This window comes from Mesoplodon densirostris, chromosome 16, assembly GCF_025265405.1.
Source record: "Mesoplodon densirostris isolate mMesDen1 chromosome 16, mMesDen1 primary haplotype, whole genome shotgun sequence".
Lineage (NCBI taxonomy): Eukaryota > Metazoa > Chordata > Mammalia > Artiodactyla > Ziphiidae > Mesoplodon > Mesoplodon densirostris.
In genome coordinates, this window is record NC_082676.1 from 43,482,307 (window position 1) to 43,502,146 (window position 19,840).

Here is a 19,840-nt window from a genome sequence, read left to right on the forward strand (position 1 = left end):
TCAGAAGTACCTCTGTAGTAAAATATGAAAAAGCAAAAAAAAAAAAAAGGTCTCAAGTCAACATGTTACACACCTTAAACTTACACAATGTTATTTGTCAATTATATCTGAATTCAATTTTTTTTAATTTTAAAAATTTAAAAGATCTCAAATCAACAACCAAACTGTACACTTTAAGAAACTAGAAAAAGAAGAACAAACTAAACCCAAAGCCAGCAGACAGAAGGAAATAATTAGTGAAATAAATACAATAGAGAATAAAAGAATAGAGAAAATCAACAAAACAAAAAGTCGGTTCTTTGAAAAGATCAACAGAATTGACGATCATTTAGTTAGACTGAACAAGAACAAAAGAGAGAAGACCCAAATTACTAAAGACCAAATTACTGAAATTACTACCAACTGTACATAAATAAGAATGATTATAAAGGATTGTATGGAATACTATAAAAATTGTAATGTAACAAATTACAAAACCTAGGTGAAATGGACAAATCCCCAGAAGACACAAACTGCCAAAATCAACTCATAAAGAAGTAATTTGAATAAAGCTATAGCAAGTAAAGAAATTGAATAAATAATCAAAAACTTCCCACAAAGAAAAGCCCAGGACCAGATGGCTTCACAGGTGAATTCTATGAAACATTAAGAATGAGCACCAACCCTTAACAAATTCTTCCAAAATACAGAAGAGATGGCAACACTTCCCAACTCATCCCATGAAGCCAATTTTCCTGATTCCAAAACCAGACGAAGACAATACAAGAAAACTATAAATAAACATTTATTATATAAATGCAAAAATCCTCAACAAAATAGCAGCAAACCAAATCCAACAACATATATAGAGAATCACACATCAGGACCAAATGTGGTGTATTCCATGCATGCAAAGTTGTTTCAACATATGAAAATCAATTAATGTCATACACAAGAACAAAAGAGCAAAAACCACATGATCTCAAATAGGCACTGAAGAAAGCATTGGACAAAATCCAACACTCTTTCATGATAAACACAATGAATAAACTAGAAATAGAGAACATCATCAACTTTAAAAAGGACATCTAAGAAAACCCACAGCTAACTTCACATTTAACGATTCCCTCTAACATCAGGAATAAGACAGGATGTACACTCTCACCATTTCTATTCAGTATTATACAGGAGATTCTAGCCAGGGCAGTTAGACAAGAAAAAGAAAAGAAAAACAATCCAGATTGGAAGGAAGAAGTAAGACTATCTCTCTTCAGAAATTATATATCATGTATATATAAAATCCTAATAAGTCACTAAAAAACTATCAGAACTATTAAATTAATTTGGTATGGTTTTAAGATACATGACTAATATAAAGAATTCAATTATATTTCTGTATACTATCAATAACAATCCAAAAACAAAATTAAGAAAAGAATTCCACTTACAATAGCACCAAAAGAATAAAATATTAAGAAATACATTTAACCAAAAAATGCAAAACTTGTACACTGAAAACACTATTTACACTATTGAAGTAAATTAAAGAAGATCTAAATAAGTGAAAAGTCATTACATGCTCATGGATTGGAAGAATAATACAGTTAAGATGGCAATATTCCCCAAACTGATCTACAAGTTCAATTCAATCTCTATCAAAATTCCAACCAGACAAGAGTGCCAGGACAATTCAAAGGGAGAAAGAATAGTATTTTCAACATATGGTGCTAAGACAACTGAATATCTATAGCAAAAAATGAGGTTGGACCCCTATCTCATACCACATACAAAATTCACAAAAGTGGATTAAAGACCTAAAGGTAAGAGCTGAAACTATAAAACTCTTGGAAAAAAACATAGGAGTAAGCTCTCATGACCTTGAATCAGGCACTGGTTTCTTAAATATGAAACATAAAGCGCAAGCAACAAAAGAAAAAATAGACAAATTGGACTTAATCAAAATTAAAAACCTTTGTGCTATCAAGAAAGTGAAAAGAGGGCTTCTCTGGTGGCACAGTGGTTAAGAATCGCCTGCCAATGCAAGGGACATGGGTTCGAGCCCTGGTCTGGGAAGATCCCACATGCCGCGGAGCAACTAAGCCCATGTGCCACAACTACTGAGCCTGCACTCTAGAGCCCACAAGCCACAACTACTGAGCCTGCTGTGCCACAACTACTGAAGCCTGAGTGCCTACAGCCCATGCTCCGCAACGAAGAGCAGCCCCCACTCGCCGCAACTAGAGAAGGCACGCACGCAGCAACGAAGACCCAACACAGCCAAAAATAAATGAATAAAATAAATAAATTTTAAAAAAGAAAGAAAGAAAGTGAAAAGACACCTACAGAACAGGAGATTTGTATCTGCAAATCATATCTGATAAGGGTCTAGTATCCAGAATATATAAAGAAATCTTACAACTCAATAACAGAAGGACAAATAACTCAATCTAAAAATGGAAAAAGGAACAGAGATTCCTCCAAAGATATACAAATAGCCAGAAAGCACATGAAAAGATGCTCAACATCATTAGCCATCAGGGAAATGCAATCAAAACCACAATGAGATATTACTTCACACCCATTCGGAGAGCTAAAATATGAAGGTCAGATAATAACAAGTCTTGGCAACGAGGTGGAAAAATTGGAACCCTCATTTCTTGCTAATAGAAATGTAAAATAGAGTAGCCATTTTGGAAAACAGTCTGGTAGTTCCTCAAGATATTAGACCTAGAGTTCTAGAGTTACCACATGACCCAGCAATTCCACCCATAGTTATATATCCGAGAAATGAAACATCTCCACGCAAAAGCTTGTACACAGATGTTCACAGCAGCATTAGTCATAACAGCCAAAATGTACAAACAACCCAAACACCCATCAACTGATTAATATATAAATGTGGTCTATGCATAAAATAGAATATTATTCAGCAAGAAAAAGAAATAAAATATTGATACATTCTACAACATGGAAGAACCTTGAAAACATGCAAAGTGAAAGAAACCAGTAGCAAAGAACTACATATTGTATGATTACATTTATATGAAATGTCCTGAATAAGCAAATCTATATACAGAGAAAACAGAGTAGCAGTTGCCTAGGGATGGAAGGGATGACAAGTGGGAGAGTTGGAGGTGACAGGTAAGGAGTGTGCAGTTTCTTGAAAATGTCCTAAAACTGACTGTAGTAAGGGTTGCACAACCCTGTAAATATACTAAAAAATTTACACCTTAAATGGGTGAATGTATGGTATGTGAATTATAGCTCAATAAAGCTGTTACCAAAAAAAGAAAGTTGGCTGGGCCGTATGCATTAAACTTTTTAGGGCGACTGCCTACTAAAATAGAAGGCATTTTTTTATTGAAGTGTAACTGGCTTACAATTTATATTAATTTCAGGTGTACAACATAGTGAATCAATATTTTTATACATTACAAAATGATCACTACCATAAGTCTAGTTGCCATCTGTCACCATAGAAAGTTATTACAATATTATTGACTATATTCCCTATGCTGTATATTACACCCCCAAGATTTATTTATTTTATAACTGGAAGTTTGTAACTTTTAATCTCTCTCACCTATAAAATAAAAGATTTAAATAGGATCCAGAGTGTCCTAACAAAATATCAAAACTGTCCAGGACACAATCAAAAGTCACGCATCATACCAAGAACCAGCAAAATCACAACTTGAATGAATAAAGACATTAACATAGGATAACACCAAGATGAATCAGATGTTGGAATTATCTGAGAAGAATTTTGTAGCAGTCATCATGCTTTAATGAGCAATGAGACATATTCTTGAAACAAATGACAAAATAGAAAATATTATCAAAGAAAGAGAAGATAAACAGAAAAAAATCAAATGGAAGTTATAGAACTGAAAAATACAGTAACAAAACAAAACCTCACTGGATGGGCTCAACAGCAGAATGAATATGACAGAAGAAAGAAGGAGCGAACTTGAAACTAGAAGTAGAACATTAAGAATTACCCAATCTGGGGCTTCCCTGGTGGCGCAGTGGTTGAGAGTCCACCTGCCGATGCAGGGGATACGGGTTCGTGCCCCGGTCCGGGAAGATCCCACATGCCGCGGAGCGGCTGGGCCCGTGAGCCATGGCTGCTGAGCCTGCGCGTCAGGAGCCTGTGCTCCGCAACGAGAGAGGCCACAACAGTGAGAAGCCAGCGTATCGCAAAAAAAAAAAAAAACCAAAAATATACAGGTGCTGCTTAAAGCCATGAAGGGAAGTGTAATCACACAAGGAAATTAGGGGACAGAAAAAAGAACAGAAAATAAAACCCTAAGGAATACCACATTAAACTGACGGAAAGCATATCAAGGCAATGTTTTGTTTTTGTTTGTTTGGGTTGGTGAAAACCTGAGCATGTGTGCAGGCTGAGAAAAAGAGAGAGAATATAGAATAGGAAAGATGTTAGTCAGCCTTAGAAAGTAACACCTTCTTCCTCTGGTAAAAGGAAAGGAGATCAGATATCAGAGAGGTATAAGCACACAGAAAAATGACACACCCTTAAGAGTCCAGGGCTGATGCCCACCAATTTCTTCTGTGAAGTAGGAGACAAGATAAGCAATGTGGAGAAGTCAAGAGTAGGACAAGGAAAGGAGAACGGTAAAAACCTATAGACAGCAATTAGGTGTGGGTACATAAAAGGAAGCTGAGGAGTAAGTCAAAGCATCTCCAGACAGTGCAAGTAAAGTTGGGATCCAGAAGTCTAGAACAGCACCAGCGGCTGTTACACACTTTCCTCCAGCCTGCTCTGGAGAACCTAGGAGCAGAAAAAGACGACTGTTTGATTCATCCAGGCTTGGAAACCATCAGAGCAAATGTGGCAAGAATGGCTTGAGGCCAGTAACACTGCTTTTATAATTTTAAAAAGTCAAACTTATTGCACTCTTTTTAAAAATCGACTATAGTCATTTCCTCTGAGAGCCAGAAAGGGGGGCGGGGGTGGCTAATTCCTCTTTCACTCTTAGAGAACTTGTCAGAACTTCCACTCCTAAGCATTTTTGGTCCCTTCAACAGTTGATTCCAAGAAATCTGAACCTGATTCCTCCCGGCAGGCTCTTAAAGGATGAAAATTCACTGCAGACTGGACTATCCAACTGGGAGATAAACACGTGAAATACTTCTTACACACGATGCTATTTCAACTAGGAGTTAGGGGCTCTTTCTTCCCTAAAAAGTAAAGGTTCAGCAAACACCAGATGGGGGGGGTTAAGGGGGCAATTACATTGCAAACATTGTTAAGAATACTTTACAAAGCCAATTATTATAAAACACCACATGGCACAAAGAGAGCAGAATTCAGTTCTTCGGGATGACTGCAGTGAGTAAATAAATGACAATGTAATCTCTATCACACTTGGAGTTCACTAATTCATCACACCACCTCCTATACCACTCTTCAGGGAGCGCATCAATTCCCTTTGGATGCTGGACCTCTTGCTATCACCATCTGGAGAGTACAAAGGCCTGGAAGGAGGAAGATGCTAACACGTGTGACCACCTACCATGTACCAGGCCTACTGTGTGCCAGACTCTTGGGCAATACACTTGACACGTTATGGGTGCAGCTCACTGAAAGACGAACTACGGTGTTAAAACTACAGACCGGGCATTCAGGAGAGTCGCAGGGTCTGAAGGTTTCAGTGTAAAGGAAAAGTGCTAGCGACGGTGGTTGATGGAAGCGAAGGGAGAAGGGTCGAGTTGGGAAAGGAAGGCAACTGGGATCAAAAGGGCAAAACCCAGGAATACATGGCGTGGGGGTGGGAGGGCGCGAGTGAAATGTCCGGAGGACACCGTATAGGGGGCAAGGATGGGGTGAGACTGAGGAAGGGAAGCCCGGGTAGAGTTGAGGGCAAAAGTCCAATCCGGGGGGGCCAGGGCGTCTCATCCCCAGCAGGCGCCCCGAAGGACCGCGGGGGCTGGGAAACGGTGCCAGCCCCGCGAGAGAGAAGGAAAGGCGGGGAGGGGGCGGGAGCGGGCGGGAGGCCGACCACGGCGGGGGCGAGCCGGGCCAAAGGGAAGCCAGAGACAGGGAAACGCTGGCGCTGGGGGAAGGGGTGGGCGCCGGAGCCGGGCCGGGCCGCCGGGCTCTGCGCTGAGGGGGCGGGACTGGACAACCGCCCGAGGGCAGAGGGGAGATGCGGCGACCGGCGGCGACTGGGGCCGAGGGATGCCAGGACAGAGGCGGCAGGGACTCGGAGCTAGGTGAGCAGCGGCGGGAGCACAGCGGGGCCGGGGCGGCGCTCCGTCCCGAGCCGCAGCGAGCGCGGCGTCCCCCTTACCTGGAATGAGTGAGGAGCCGCCGCGCCGCCTCCCCAGCATCCTCGGCTCAGCCGCTTCTCCCACCGCCCTAGGTGAGGGCCATTCCACCCACACGGGAGCCCGCCCTCACCGCCAGGCGCCAGCTGCTGCCAGCCCGGCTCGGCCGCGCGGAGATGCGCTGACGCGACCCGGGCCCGCGGCCGCCTCAGCAGCGACTCCCTCAGTCGCCGCCTTAGCGCCTGCAGCCGCCTTCCCGCACGGGTGCGGGATCACACGCGTGCGGCGATTGGTTGCCCGGCGCCCGGCCGGGGGATGTGTCGGACTCTCTGATTCGTGGGTTCCGCTGGCTGCCTCCCCCAACCCGAGGTGGGGCGGGGCTCGGCCTCCCGCCCGGTCTGACAGGGCTGAGGGGCGGAGTGGGTCTGACGTCGGGGCCGCCCGGGCGTCCCTGCGTCCCTGCGTGTGCGCGCTCCCCGTGGGGTTCTGGGGCCGCCACCTGTGTGAGCGGGTTGTTGCCGAGCAACGGTGCGCGCGACCTAGCTGGAGGGGAGCCGGGGGCAGGTGGCTGTCCACCGTAGCCCCAACCTCCAGCGTGGGTGCCCTTCAGCCTTGAAACCCTGGGACAGGACAGGAGAATGAGCTTTTCCAAGAAATCCTCTCTCTGCTTGTCCTTGCTTCAGAAACCACCTCTGTGCTTGCTGCTGGCAGAGGAGCTTTCATCTCATTGAGGTGACTCAAAAATATAAATATCAAATTCACACACCAAAGTAAGTGATAGATTCTGTCCCCACCACAGGGGCGGGGAACTGATACTTGAAAGAAAGAAGTGAAAACTAGGAAAGGAGAAAAGGGCAAAGAGAAGGGGGACGTTGGGGAGAGGGCTGAAATTTCACAACTGAGAAATACCCATTCGTGTTCACAATACCTACAGGTATATCCACACGAGGTTCTGTCAAAGCAATTATTTCAACTCTATGAACGTACATTGGAAAAAGCATAGGCTCAGGAATCTAACAGCTGTATTCACAATTCCTGTCTACCGTCTTGGAATGAGTTTTGTTATCTATAGAAAGAGGTCTGTAGAATATGTACCTCAGAGAGTTGCTGTAAAGATCAAGTGAAGTCCACACAAAAATTTGTACACGAATGTTCATAGCACCGTTATTCATAGTAGCCAATAAAGTGGAAATAACCCAGATGTCCATCAACTGATTAATGGATAAGTAAAATATGGCCTATCCACACAATGGAATATTGTTTGGCCATAAAAAGAAGCGAAGTTCCGATACATGCTACAACAAGGATGAATCTTGAAAATATCGTGCTAGGTGAAAGAAGCCAGTCACAAAAGACCACATATTATATGAGTCCCTTTATATGAAATGTCCAGAATAGGCAAATCCACAGAAAAAGCAAGTACATTAGTGGATGCCTTGGGCTGAGGAGATTGGGGGGAAATGGAAAGTGATTGTTAATAGCTGTGGGGCTTTTGCGGGGGGAATGATTGATGAAAATCTTCTAAAATTGATTGTGGTGATGATTGCGCAATTCTGAATATCCAAAAAAATTGAACTATGTACTTAAAGTAGGTGAATTGTATGGTATGTGAATTATATCTCAATAAGCTGTTATTTTTTAAAAAGAGCAAATAAGGTAACAAACCTCTGAAAGCCCCAGGCTGTGGTGCTTCTCTAAGAACCAGGGCTCAGTATATATAACTGTTTTCTCTTTATTCAATTGGCAAAACCTTGTAAGCAATTTGACCTGAGGAAATTTAAAGAAATACCCACCACAATATTTTTCTATGGAACATTTAAATCAAATGAAGAAGATGATCTGATTTGACCCAAGCTGCTTTGGTGCATCAGAAATGGTCCACTAGGATTACAAAGCTCATCAAAAGAAAATGAACAACGTCGGCAGGCAGAAAGCAAGAGGAAAGGGAAAGGACACAGCATTCTACAAGGTGATTCTAGATATATCTGCACCCAAAGTCGTTTGTTTAACAAGTCTTTTAACTCTAAGTAAGAGCTGTGTCCCATTTCACTTCCTGCATTCCAGACCCCTTCAGGGAAACAGCTCACCCTGACCTGAGTAATCTTGAAGCCACGGCCAGCACAATGGAGCGTTAATCCCTTAAACACAGCCCCTGCCATCATCTCTCCACAAGCCAGAAATGCAGCTCTGAGATGACCTCCACAATACCCAGAAAATACTCCACCTACCTACAAGACCTGAAAACAAAAATGTGAGTAGCCAGGTGGGGGCTTGCTGCTGGTATCTCACATATAAACTCTGAGAACAAATTCCAAATGTGAGGAATTCAGTAAGAACAGGGGACATGAATTCCAGTGAAATCTGGCAGGGAGGTTGACTCCCTGCCCATCCTGTGGCAGGATGTCTCCCTGAGCAAGACAGCTTCAGGTGGCCCAGGGACCAAACTGTCTGTAAAAAAAACAGCCCCAAACAAGGAGCTGCTTGATCTGAAGCAAAGCTCAGGGTCATATGGGAACAAGTTTTTCTGCTTTCCAAATCTACCCCCAACCCATATATGTTAAGAAAAAAGTCTCCAAAATATACTCTTAAGTGAAAAGAACAATGTTAAAAACATTATATATAATATGTCCATTTGTATTTTTTTCAAGTACACACACACACACACACACACACACACACTTGTGATTTTCAGAGACAATCTCCAAAAGGATGCACAGTAAACTGGCAACAGTGGTTGTTTCTGGGAGGGAAACTGAAGAACTTGGGTACAGGAGAGGGAAAGACATTTATTTTTCACTATATATACTCTTCGGCACTTTTTTAAATGTTGTGCCCTGTACTTGGATTACCTATTTAAAATGAATAAATACATAATTTTTTTTAAGAAAAGAACTATTTTCTGGAAAACTCACTGATCAAGCCTATATGAATATCTGGTTTATGTGACATATGTATTGCTCTGTGTCATTTAGTAAGTCTCATACTGAGTACACATACTCTGAACACTCTGGATCTGCTTTTTCTCTTCCCAGGTGATCAGCTCAGACTCAGAGAACCTCACCTGAGGGCCTAGACAGCTTCATCCCCTGGCTGATAGGCAGTTCAAAGGCTCAGAGATTGTTTCTTCCAAACAGGCTGGTAGGCCCAAGGAAAGTGAGGAAGTAGACAAGTGCTCACTGACACCCCAGTGAGTACCCGGAAGCCACTGCCGTCTTCTAGTTCAACCTTTGCCCGGCTTCTACTTCAGGGAGTCATCTCCCAGCAAGAAGGCCTGGCTGCGAGTAAGTGAGGACACCTTCCTACAGTCATCTCACCTCCTGAAAGGAGAGTCTCGGTGCAACACACCTAAGAACGTTCAGGCTTTGAGGAGAACTGAAGAAGCAGCCCAGCCCTCCAGCACTTTTATTTTGGGGGGTTGTTGGCTTTGCTTTGGTTTCTTTTTTTTTTTGGTCGTGCTGAATGGGTTGCAGGATCTTAGTTCCCCAACCAGGGATCAAACCTGGGGCCCTGGCAGTGAGAGCGTACAGTCCTAATCACTGGACTGCCAGGGAATTCCCTGGAAGGACAAAAGTACAGCAGCTCCCCACTCATGGCCCTTCCATTCCAGGATCTGGCATGGAGAGAGGATAGTTGTGGAGGTGGGAGGTGGAAGGGATGGGGAGGATCTCAGAAATGGAAAATTGGGGAAGAGAATCATGCCTGTAGAGATGATTGCAGGAAGGTGTCCTCACTTACTCTCAGCCAGGCCTTCTTGCTGGGAGATGACTCCCTGAAGTAGAAGCCGGGCAAAGGTTGAACTAGAAGATGGCAGTGGCTTCTGAGTACTCACTGGGGTGTCAGTGAGCACTTGTCTACTTCCTCTCTTTTTTATTCTCTGTCTCAGCCCAAGGGAGCTGGAAATGAGGGTCGGGGGCAAGGGGTTTGGACGCAGATAATGGAGAGGGCAGGCTACCTTTGCCATGCAAGGGAAGGAACAGAGGTCCTTCAGAGAGCACGGACATGGCCTTGGGAGGAAGTGGAGAAGTGGGGACAAAGAGTTGTCAAGGGTAAGGGCAGAAATGGTGATGACAGAAGATGGTTTGTCAGCCTGACCCTCCGTGCTGTCCCCAGCACAGGGCCTGGCACTGGTTGAATGAATGGATGGGTGAGTGTATGGATGATTAGCAAAAACTGCAGAGCTAAATAGACATTTCTCCAAAGAAGACATATAGATGGCCAACAGACACATGAAAAGATTCTCAACATCGCTAATTATTAGAGAAATGCAAATCAAGACTACAGTAAGGTACCACCTCACACCGGTCAGAATGGCCATCATTAAAAAGTCTACAAATAACAAATGCTGGAGAGGGTGTGGAGAAAAGGGAACACTCCTACACTGTTGGTGGGAATGTAAGTTGGTGCAGCCATTATGGAAAACAATATGGAGGTTCCTCAGAAAACTAAAAATAGAGTTGCCTTATGATCCAGCAATCCCACTTCTGGGCATATATCCAGGCAAAATTACAATTCAAAAAGAAACATGCATCCATGTGTTCATAGCAGCACTATTCACAATAGCCAAGACATGGAAGCAACCAAAATGTCCATCAGCAGATGAATGGATAAAGAAGATGTGGTACATATATACAATGGAATACTATGCAGCCATAAAAAATGAAATAATGCCATTTGCAGCAACATGGATGGACCTATCATACGAAGTGAAGTAAGTCAGAAAGAGAAAGACAAATACCATATGATATAACTTATATGTGGAATCTAAACTATGACACAAATGAACTTACCTACGAAACAGAAAGAGATGCACAGACATAGAGAACAGACTTGTGGTTGCCTAGGGGAACGGGGGAGGGGAAGGGATGGAATGGAGTGGGAGTTGGGGGTTAGCAGATGCAAACTATTATACAGAGAATAAATAAACAACAAGGTCCTACTGTACAGCACAGGGAACTATAGTCAATATCCTGTGATAAACCATAATGGAAAAGAATATTAAAAAGAATGTATATATATATGTGTAACTGAATCACTTTGCTGTACAGCAGAAATTAGCTCAACATTGTAAATTAACTATACTTAATTAAAAAAAACAAAAGCTGCTGCTCTCGATAAAGATGAAGGTAGCAGGGCAAAGCACAGAGAGACACAGGGAAGAGAGTAGGAGGGCACTCAGGGTCCTGCCTGGAAGGGCAGGGAGACTCCAGGTGAGGGCTCCAGAGCCAAAGATCCTTGATGGGGAATTGAGGGTTAAACTTTCATTTGACTTGAAGTGACCCCAGAGCCCTGGCTGACTTGAGACAAGATGAAACACTTACCTGCAAGCAGCATCAAAGAGCCCATGAACTGCAGGAGACACCTCACAATTCTCTTGAAGCTTGTGGATTAGAGGAATTTGAGACAAAAAGAAAATGGTGATACAATTTAAAGAAAAAGAGAAAAAAATGAGCATGCCTCTTTACTTTCCCCACCCCTAGATCCAGGAAAACTGGCCAGGTCAGGCCGCTCAGCCACATCATCATTTTAAAATGAGAATCCAGCCCAGCCTATGAGCAGGCATTTTCCAAATGGTTACAGAATTCCTGGACCTTCCAAAAATACCTCTTCGTGCAACTCCCGCCGGGGAGGGAGGGCCACATGCCCAGGCTGGAACCAACCAACTGGGCTTCCTGAGTCCAGAAGTTGCCCCCCTGTGCTCTGCAGACCCCAGATGCAGGAAATGCCCACTGCTTGACGGGTAAACCTAGCTAGACAGCTACTGGTGCTGAGCCGAAGACTGGGAGCAAAGCTGCCTCTGGTTCCACTTATAACAAAGATTATATGACTTCCAGGAGTAGTTGCCAAACCTAGCTATGCAAGTAAACCACCTGTGCAGCTTTGTAAAATAGACACTGGGCATCAGGTCAGTTTTATGAAGCAGAAACTCTGGGAGAAGGATCCCCCCAACTCCCAAGGGAAGGAGATGGAGGTAGCGACTAGAAGGTGGCACTTGGGGAACTTCAGAGAGGCTAGTTGATGATATCCTGTTTCCTGACTTGGGAACTACCTGGTTTGGTCACTTTGTGAAAATTCATCAAACTATACACACGTGCACTATTCTGTATGTTCGTTACACTACATTAAAAAAAAAAAAAAAAAAAAAAAGCTCCCAGGTAAATTCTGCTCCCCTACCAGGTGTCAGAACCACTGAGTTGGAAGTTCAGGATGAGGGGTTTAGGTTACACAAAAGAGAGATGCTGGGTGCTTTTGAGTATTGGCTGGAGTAGCTACAGGGTCTGCCTCCATCTGAGGCAAGTCTCTGACCCTCAGTGGAGAAAAGCTCCAGGGAGGGGAGGGGCCCAGATGGGAGGTGCTCCAGGGAGCAGCCAAATCTTCTCTGCCCACGGATGCCGACCCATGACACCAGTGCAGACTTTTCCTGGGCCCTGCCTCTTGGACAGAGCTTGCTCAGACCTCCTGTGGTCTAATTCAAGAGGGCCATTTTCTCCTGTGGCTTTGGTTTTCCCTCCCTGGTTAAAGAGGCTGCAGAGGCTACCCGTTTCTTGCCACCCTTCCAGGTCCCTTTCCTAGGGCAAGCAGCTTCTTTGAAGAGCATGGTACTCCCAGCAGGATCTGGGGGACTCCAGCACTTGGGATTTACCAATGTCCTGCACCAGGCACTGTTCTAGGTGCTGAGGACACAGCAGTGAACAAGTTAGTCCCAGCTGCCTTTATTCGGCTTATATTTGTTAATCTAAAACAATAAAAGAGCCAGTTATTTTTATCAGCAAAATGAGTTTATCAAGGAGCAGCAAAGAACTGCAACTTGGGACATGCAACTGTTGCAGGAGAATGGGGATGAGAGAATGGTCATATCCCCGGTCTGGGATGAGTCCCTAGGACCGCCAAGGGAGGGTCCCTTGGCTTTGCACAGGAAAGAATTTAAGAGCGAGCCATAGTTAAGTGAGAGTAAGTTTATTTAGAGAGATACATATTCCATAGACAGGATGTGAAGCGTCTCAAAATGCACAATTTTTAAGAATAAGACAACGATGAAGTCTGCTGCATTGACTGACTCTTCCTTTCATGAATGATTTCTCTGTAGCCATGCAATACTGTTTGATAGCATGTTACACACAGTAGAACTTCTTCCAAAATTGAAGTTAATCCTCTCAAACCCTTCCACTGCTTTATCAACTAAGTTTATATAATATTCTAAATCACTTGTTGTCATTGCAACAGTCTTCACAGCATCTTCACTAGGAGTAGATTCCATCTCAAGAAACTACTTTTTTTGCTCATACAGAAGAAGCACTTCTTCAAGCATTAAAGTTTTATCATGAGATTGTAGCAATTCAGTCACATCTTCAAGCTCTATTTCTAATTCTAGTTCTCTTGCCATTTCCACCACATCTGCTGTTACTTCCTCCACTGAAGTTTTGAACCCCTCACAGTTATCCATGAGGGTTGGAATCAACTTCTTCTAAACTCCTGTTAACGTTGATATTTTGACCTTTTGCCATGAATCACAAATATTCTTAATGTTCTTAATGGCATCTAGAATGGTGAATCCTTTCCAGAAGGTTTTCAATTTCCTTTGCCCAGATCCATCAGAGGAATCACTATCTATGGCAGCTATGGCTGTATTTCATAAATCATAAAACTTGAAAGTCAAAATTATTCCTTGATCCATGGGCTGCAGAATGAATGTTGTGTTAGCAGCCATGAAAACAACATCAATCTCATTGTCCATTTCCACCAGAGCTCTTGGGTGACCAGGTGCATTGTCAATAAGCAGTAATATTTAGAAAGGAATTCTTTTTCTCTGAGCAGTAGGTCTCGACAGTGGGCTTAAAGTAGTCAGTATTTGTAAACAAATGTGCTGTCATTCCAGGCTTTGTTGTTCCATTTATAGAGCATAGGCAGAGTCGATTTAGCATAATTCTCAAGGGCCCTAGGATTTTCAGAATGGTAAATGAGCATTGGCTTCAACTTCAAGTCACCAGCTGCATTAGCCCCTTACAAGAGAATCAGCCTATCCTTTGAAGTTTGAAGCCAGGCGTTGACTTCTCCTCTCTAGCTATGAAAGTCTCAGATTGCATCTTCTTCCAATAGAAGGCTGTTTTGTCTACATTGAAAAATCTGTTGTTTAGTGTAGCCACCTTCGTTTATGATCTTTGCTAGATCTTCTCGATAACTTGCTGCAGCTTCTACATCAGCACTTGCTCTTTACCTTGCACTTTTATACTATGGAGTAGGCTTCTTTCCTTAAACCTCATGAACCAACCTCTGCTAGCTTTAAATTTTTCTTCTGCAGCTTCCTTACCTCTCTCAGCCTTGACAGAACTGAAGAGAGTTAGGGCCTTGCTCTGCATTAGGCTTTGGCTTAAGGGAATGTTGTGGCTGATTTGATTTTCTAACCAAACCAGTAAAACTTCTTCCACAAAGCAGCCGCATAGCACAGGGGGATCAGCTTGGTGCTCTGTGTCCACCTAGACGGGTGGGATAGGGAGGGTGGGAGGGAGATGCAAGAGGGAGGGGATATGATGATATATGTATATGTATAGCTGTTTCACTTTGTTATACAGGTTTGTTATACAGCTGTTTCACTTTGTTAGTTATATACAGAAACTAACACACCATTGTAAAGCAATTACACTCCAATAAAGATGTTAAAAAAAAAAAGTTCCATATCAGCAAAAAGGCTGTTTTGCTTTCTCATCATTTGTGTGTTCACTGGGATAGCAATTTTAGTTTCTTTCAAGAACTTTTCCTTTGCATTCACAACTTGGCTAACTGTTTGGCTCAAGAGGCTTATCTTGTGGCCTGTCTTGGCCTTCAACATGCCTTCCTCATTAACCACTTCTGGTTTCTGATGTAAAGTGAGAGACATGCAACTCTCCCTTTCCCTTGAACACTAAGAGGTCATGATAGGGTTATACATTGGCCTAATTTCTATATTGCTGTGTCTCAGGGAATAGGGAGTCTTGAGAAGAGGGAGAGAGATGGGGAAATGACTGGTTGGTGAAACAGTCAGAACACATACATTTATTGATTAAGTCTGCCATCATACATGGGTGCAGTTCATGGCTCCCAAAACAATTATAATAGTAACATCAGGACTTCCCTGGTAGCACAGTGGTTAAGAATCCGCCTGCCAATACAGGGGACACGGGTTCGAGCCCTGGGCCGGGAAGATCCCACATGTCATGGAGCAACTAAGCCTGTGTGCCACAACTACTGAGCCTGCACTCTAGAGCCCGCGAGCCACAACTACTGAGCCCGCGTGCCGCAACTACTGGAGCCCCCGTGCTTAGAGCCTGTACTCCACAACAAGAGAAGCCACTGCAATGAGAAGTCCGTGCACGGCAACAAAGAGTAGCCTCTGCCCGCCGCAATTAGAGAAAAGCCCGCACGCAGCAACGAACACCCAACGCAGCCAAATTTAAAAAAAGCAACCAGTAACATCAAAGATCGCAGATCACCATAACAAATATAATAATGAAAAGTCTGAAATATTACAAGAATTAGCAAAATGTGACACAGAGACATGAAGTGAGCAAATGCTGTTGGAAAAATGGTGCCAATAAACTTGCTCCTTGCAGGGTTGCCACAAACCTTCAATTCGTAAAAAAAACACAGTATCTGTGAAGCACAACAAAGCGAAGCACAAAAAAACAGGGTATGCCTGTAATGTGTTGTTTGTCAGTTTAATTCTCAGGCTACAGCCACTGAACCTAAGAAGAGCAGAAGACAAGCACTGCCTTTCCTACACATACTTAACAAAGGCACTCAAGGCAACAAAGACTTGCTCACCACTCAGTGTGCCCCTGTCTCTACTCTGGTCCTGTGCTCATGCATAGCTTTCTACTTGTGTTGTACTCCTCAACCCAGCCAGTGAAAACTCAGTGCAACTCTACCAGTGCAAATTCAGCCAACCTTACATTACACTGAAATGCCAACTCTGCTCACAAGGGTCTCATCTCTGTGACTCTTGTGACCTGTGTCCCAATTTACACCTTTCTTAAGGCCTTTCTCCCATTCTGCTTTGTATTCTTGTTCTTTGTGTATTTGTCTGGTTCTCCCCACTCACCCCCATCAGATAGGAAGCTGCTTAGATGGGGGATGGATTTTTCCCTGCAACACCCAACACTGTTTATGGGCCCATAAGAGGCCTTGGAATGTTTGCTGAGATGGATTAAATTGAATGATGGGACAGCATCTCCCTGAAGAATCAACAGTTCACTTTGTTCTACATCTCTATAGTTCACAAAGTTGGGTTTTTTTTACTTTATTTTGAAATTTTTTAAACTAGAAAAAAATTGGTGAGAATAGTACAATTAACTCCAATATATGTACCCTTACCAAGTGACTGTTGATTCATCAATTGCTAACATTTGCTACAATTGTTTTAATATCTCTCTCTATCCATCTAGCTAGCTAGCTATAATTATCATTATTTTTAGTTATTGAACCATTTGAGAATAAATTACAGACATTGTGTCTTGTGTCGCTTTACCCCTAAATACTTCATTGGTATCTCCTAAATATAAGGACATTCTCTTGTACTATGATCCAATGAAGGAAATTTAACATTGATATGATATTATTTACTATCTACATATACAGTCCCTATTTAAATTTCCCCAATTGTCCAAATTATGTCCTTCACAACCATTTTTTTCATTCTCATTGTCTACTGAAAAAAATGTACAACCTAAAAGTTGAGAATTATGTTTTATTTGGAGGACTTTCTTCTTTTTAATATTTATTTATTTATTTATTTGGCTGTGCTGGGTCTTCGTTGCAGCATGCGGGATCTTTTAGTTGCGGCCTGTGGGATCTAGTTCCCTGACCAGGGATTGAACCCAGGGCCCCTGCATTGGGAGAGCGGAGTCTTAGCCACTGGACCGCCAGGAAAGTCCCTCGGAGGACTTTGTGAGCACTCAAGCCCGGGAGTAGCCTTGCAGACAGCTCTGACGGATGGCTCCAAAGAGGTCAGGGAGGATCCAGGGTATACAGGCATTTAGCAACAAAAACCCAGTAGCTGGCATATCAAAAGATTACTGTTGGGCTTCCCTGGTGACGCAGTGGTTGAGAGTCTGCCTGCCGATGCAGGGGACACGGGTTTGTGCCCTGGTCAGGGAAGATCCCACATGCCGCAGAGCGGCTGGGCCCGTGAGCCATGGCCGCCGAGCCTGCGCGTCCAGAGCCTGTGCTCCACAACGGAAGAGGCCACAACAGTGAGAGGCCCGCATACTAGAAAAAAAAAAAAAATTACTGTTGGCAGACCCTCCTGGTCTTGCCGGCTGTTCCCTTGCAATGTACTTAATAAATCTCGCTTTCTACACTCAAAAAAAAAATGTTAATTAAAGAAAACAACCAGACATTTGAAGGTAATGAATTTAGTGCTTTTCTATATATGGGAAGATGCAAGAGTCTGGGCTCACTGAAATCATTCCTTTGATAGGCACCTTAGCTATCCAGGGCCAGTATCCAGTTCTTTCCCATCCTGAGTTCCCACAGGGCTCACCCTCAGGGGTGCCTGTAATGTGATGGCTTGATGGCTGCAGCATCCTTTGTTTACTGATAGGGCAGGTGACATTTTTGATTCACATCATCTATGTGTTGCATTTAGTTGTATCACTTTAGTCTCTTACAATATCGAACAGTTTCTCCCTTTTTCATTCTTAAGGCATACTAGTTATTTGTAAAATAACTTTGACTTGACTTTGCTGTCTCAGGTTATGCATTTGGCGGGGGCAGGAAGGCCCCGAGAGTGAGGCTGTGCCTTTCACAGCACATGGCAGCAGGAGGCACACACGAGGTCAGTTTGTCCCATTATTGGTGACGTTAACTTTGATGATCTGGTTAAGGTGGTATCTGCCGGGTTTCTCCACTGAGAAGTTAACAGTTTTTCCTTTTGTAATTATAAGCAATCTGTTGAAATGACTTAGCATTTCAGAGACTGTGAAAATATCCTGCTCCCTGTCTGATGATGATTCTTGCCTGGCCCTGATGTGCCTGCCAGTCATTCAAGGAAAGTGGAGTTGGCCGGTGGCCCGGAGCTGAGGCTCTGGAGATCACAGAACCGGGATGGGCAGAGAAGGAAAAGCACTGGGGACAGGAAACTGTGCGGACAGCAGGGCAGGCAGTCTGAGTGCTATGCTGGGAGCTGAGCTGCAGCTCACTGAGGTGTGAGTGGAGTCACACCACACCAGGCACCTCAGGGCATCCTCAAGCGTACTGGCCCCTTCACCAGAATCATGAGCTGGAGAGGGACCAATGTGCAGGAAGCAGGAAGACCATCCTTTCCTCCTTATTCCCTGGTGGCCCCTAGTGCTCAGCGGGGCGGTGGGGGGGGAATGCCTTAGAGGCATTATTTCCAGAATATTTCCAGGGGCCCCCAGTGAATCTGAAGAGTTCCAGACCTCTGGGCCTGGCCTGGCCTTCCCAGCCAGGCTCCCTCACAGCCCCCTGCCTGTTTGCTCCACTCCTTACAAATATCTGCTCTGCTGTTGTACACAACCCTGGGCTGGCAGTCACGGTGGAAAGTAAGGGGTGCACACCCACAGGACACACACAGCCTGGGACAAACTGGCCACGAGTTCTTGTGTGCTGGACAGAAGGTGTATTCATTTTCTGTGGCTGCTGTAACAAATGACCACAAATGGGGGACTTAACACAAAAGGAATTTATTCTCTTACGGTTCTGAAGGTCAGAAGTCTGAAATCGAGGCGTCAGCAGGGCCGGGCTCTTTCTGCAGGCTCCAGGGGAGAATCTTTCCTCACCTCTTCCAGCTTCTAGTGGCTGCTGGCAATCCTTGGTTTCCTTGGCCGTATCCTCCAGTTTCTGCCACTGTGGTCACATGGCCTCCTCTTCCTCTCTCTTATAAGGAAACTTGTCATTGGATTTGGGGCAGGATCCTAGGGACATGCAGATAATCCCAGATGATCTCATAGTGAGATCCTTAACTTACTTACATCAGCAAAGAGGCTTTTTCCACATAAGGTCACACTCACAGTTTCTGGGAGTTAGTACATATCTTTTGGGGGCCACCAGTCAACTTGCCATGGAAGGAATTCATGTATGCTCTCATGTATATGTTAGTTTTCCACATATTTCTCTAACAAATTCTATATTGATGACTAGGAGTAATTAAAATAGGCCCTGATGGCTGTTTTGGGCCTATCCAAATATTTCTGTCCTCCCCCTGCCACACATATACACACACACACACATGCACATGCACAAAATAACATATCTACACAGAGATGTTTACACATTGTACCCAGGTCCTTGTACAGAAATGTGCATGTATGCTGTATTCATTCGACACGTTTATTGAGTGCCCACCGCGTGCCAGGCCCTGTGCAGGCACTGGAAACACAGCAGTGAACAAGGCAGCAAGCCCACACCTTGTTTACATTCTGGTAAAATATTTACACACACACACACAGACACACACACACAATGAGCATAATATGGATGCAGAATCTACAGGGCTTTTCCATGCCCAGGGCTCCCAGAAGGCCTGAAGTCAGCAATTCTAGGCCACAGGCAGCAGAGGAATGTGAATGCCCTTAATGCA

General features: G+C 43.9%; 1 protein-coding gene across 6 annotated transcripts in view; it reads right to left on the bottom strand.

The window, feature by feature from the left end:
* TPST1 (tyrosylprotein sulfotransferase 1) overlaps nucleotides 1-19,050 on the bottom strand; it is a 135,112-nt gene extending 116,062 nt beyond the window's left edge. For 4 of the 6 annotated variants that reach the window (XM_060079462.1, XM_060079464.1, XM_060079466.1 and 1 more), the window contains exon 1: nucleotides 6,294-6,522. The gene's annotated coding sequence lies outside the window, so the exon portion shown is untranslated. Of the gene's footprint in view, nucleotides 1-6,293; nucleotides 6,523-11,588; nucleotides 11,658-18,956 lie in introns of those variants that run through there. The other 2 variants (XM_060079463.1, XM_060079469.1) reach the window with 2 other exon arrangements.
* Nucleotides 19,051-19,840: the final 790 nt, after the last annotated feature.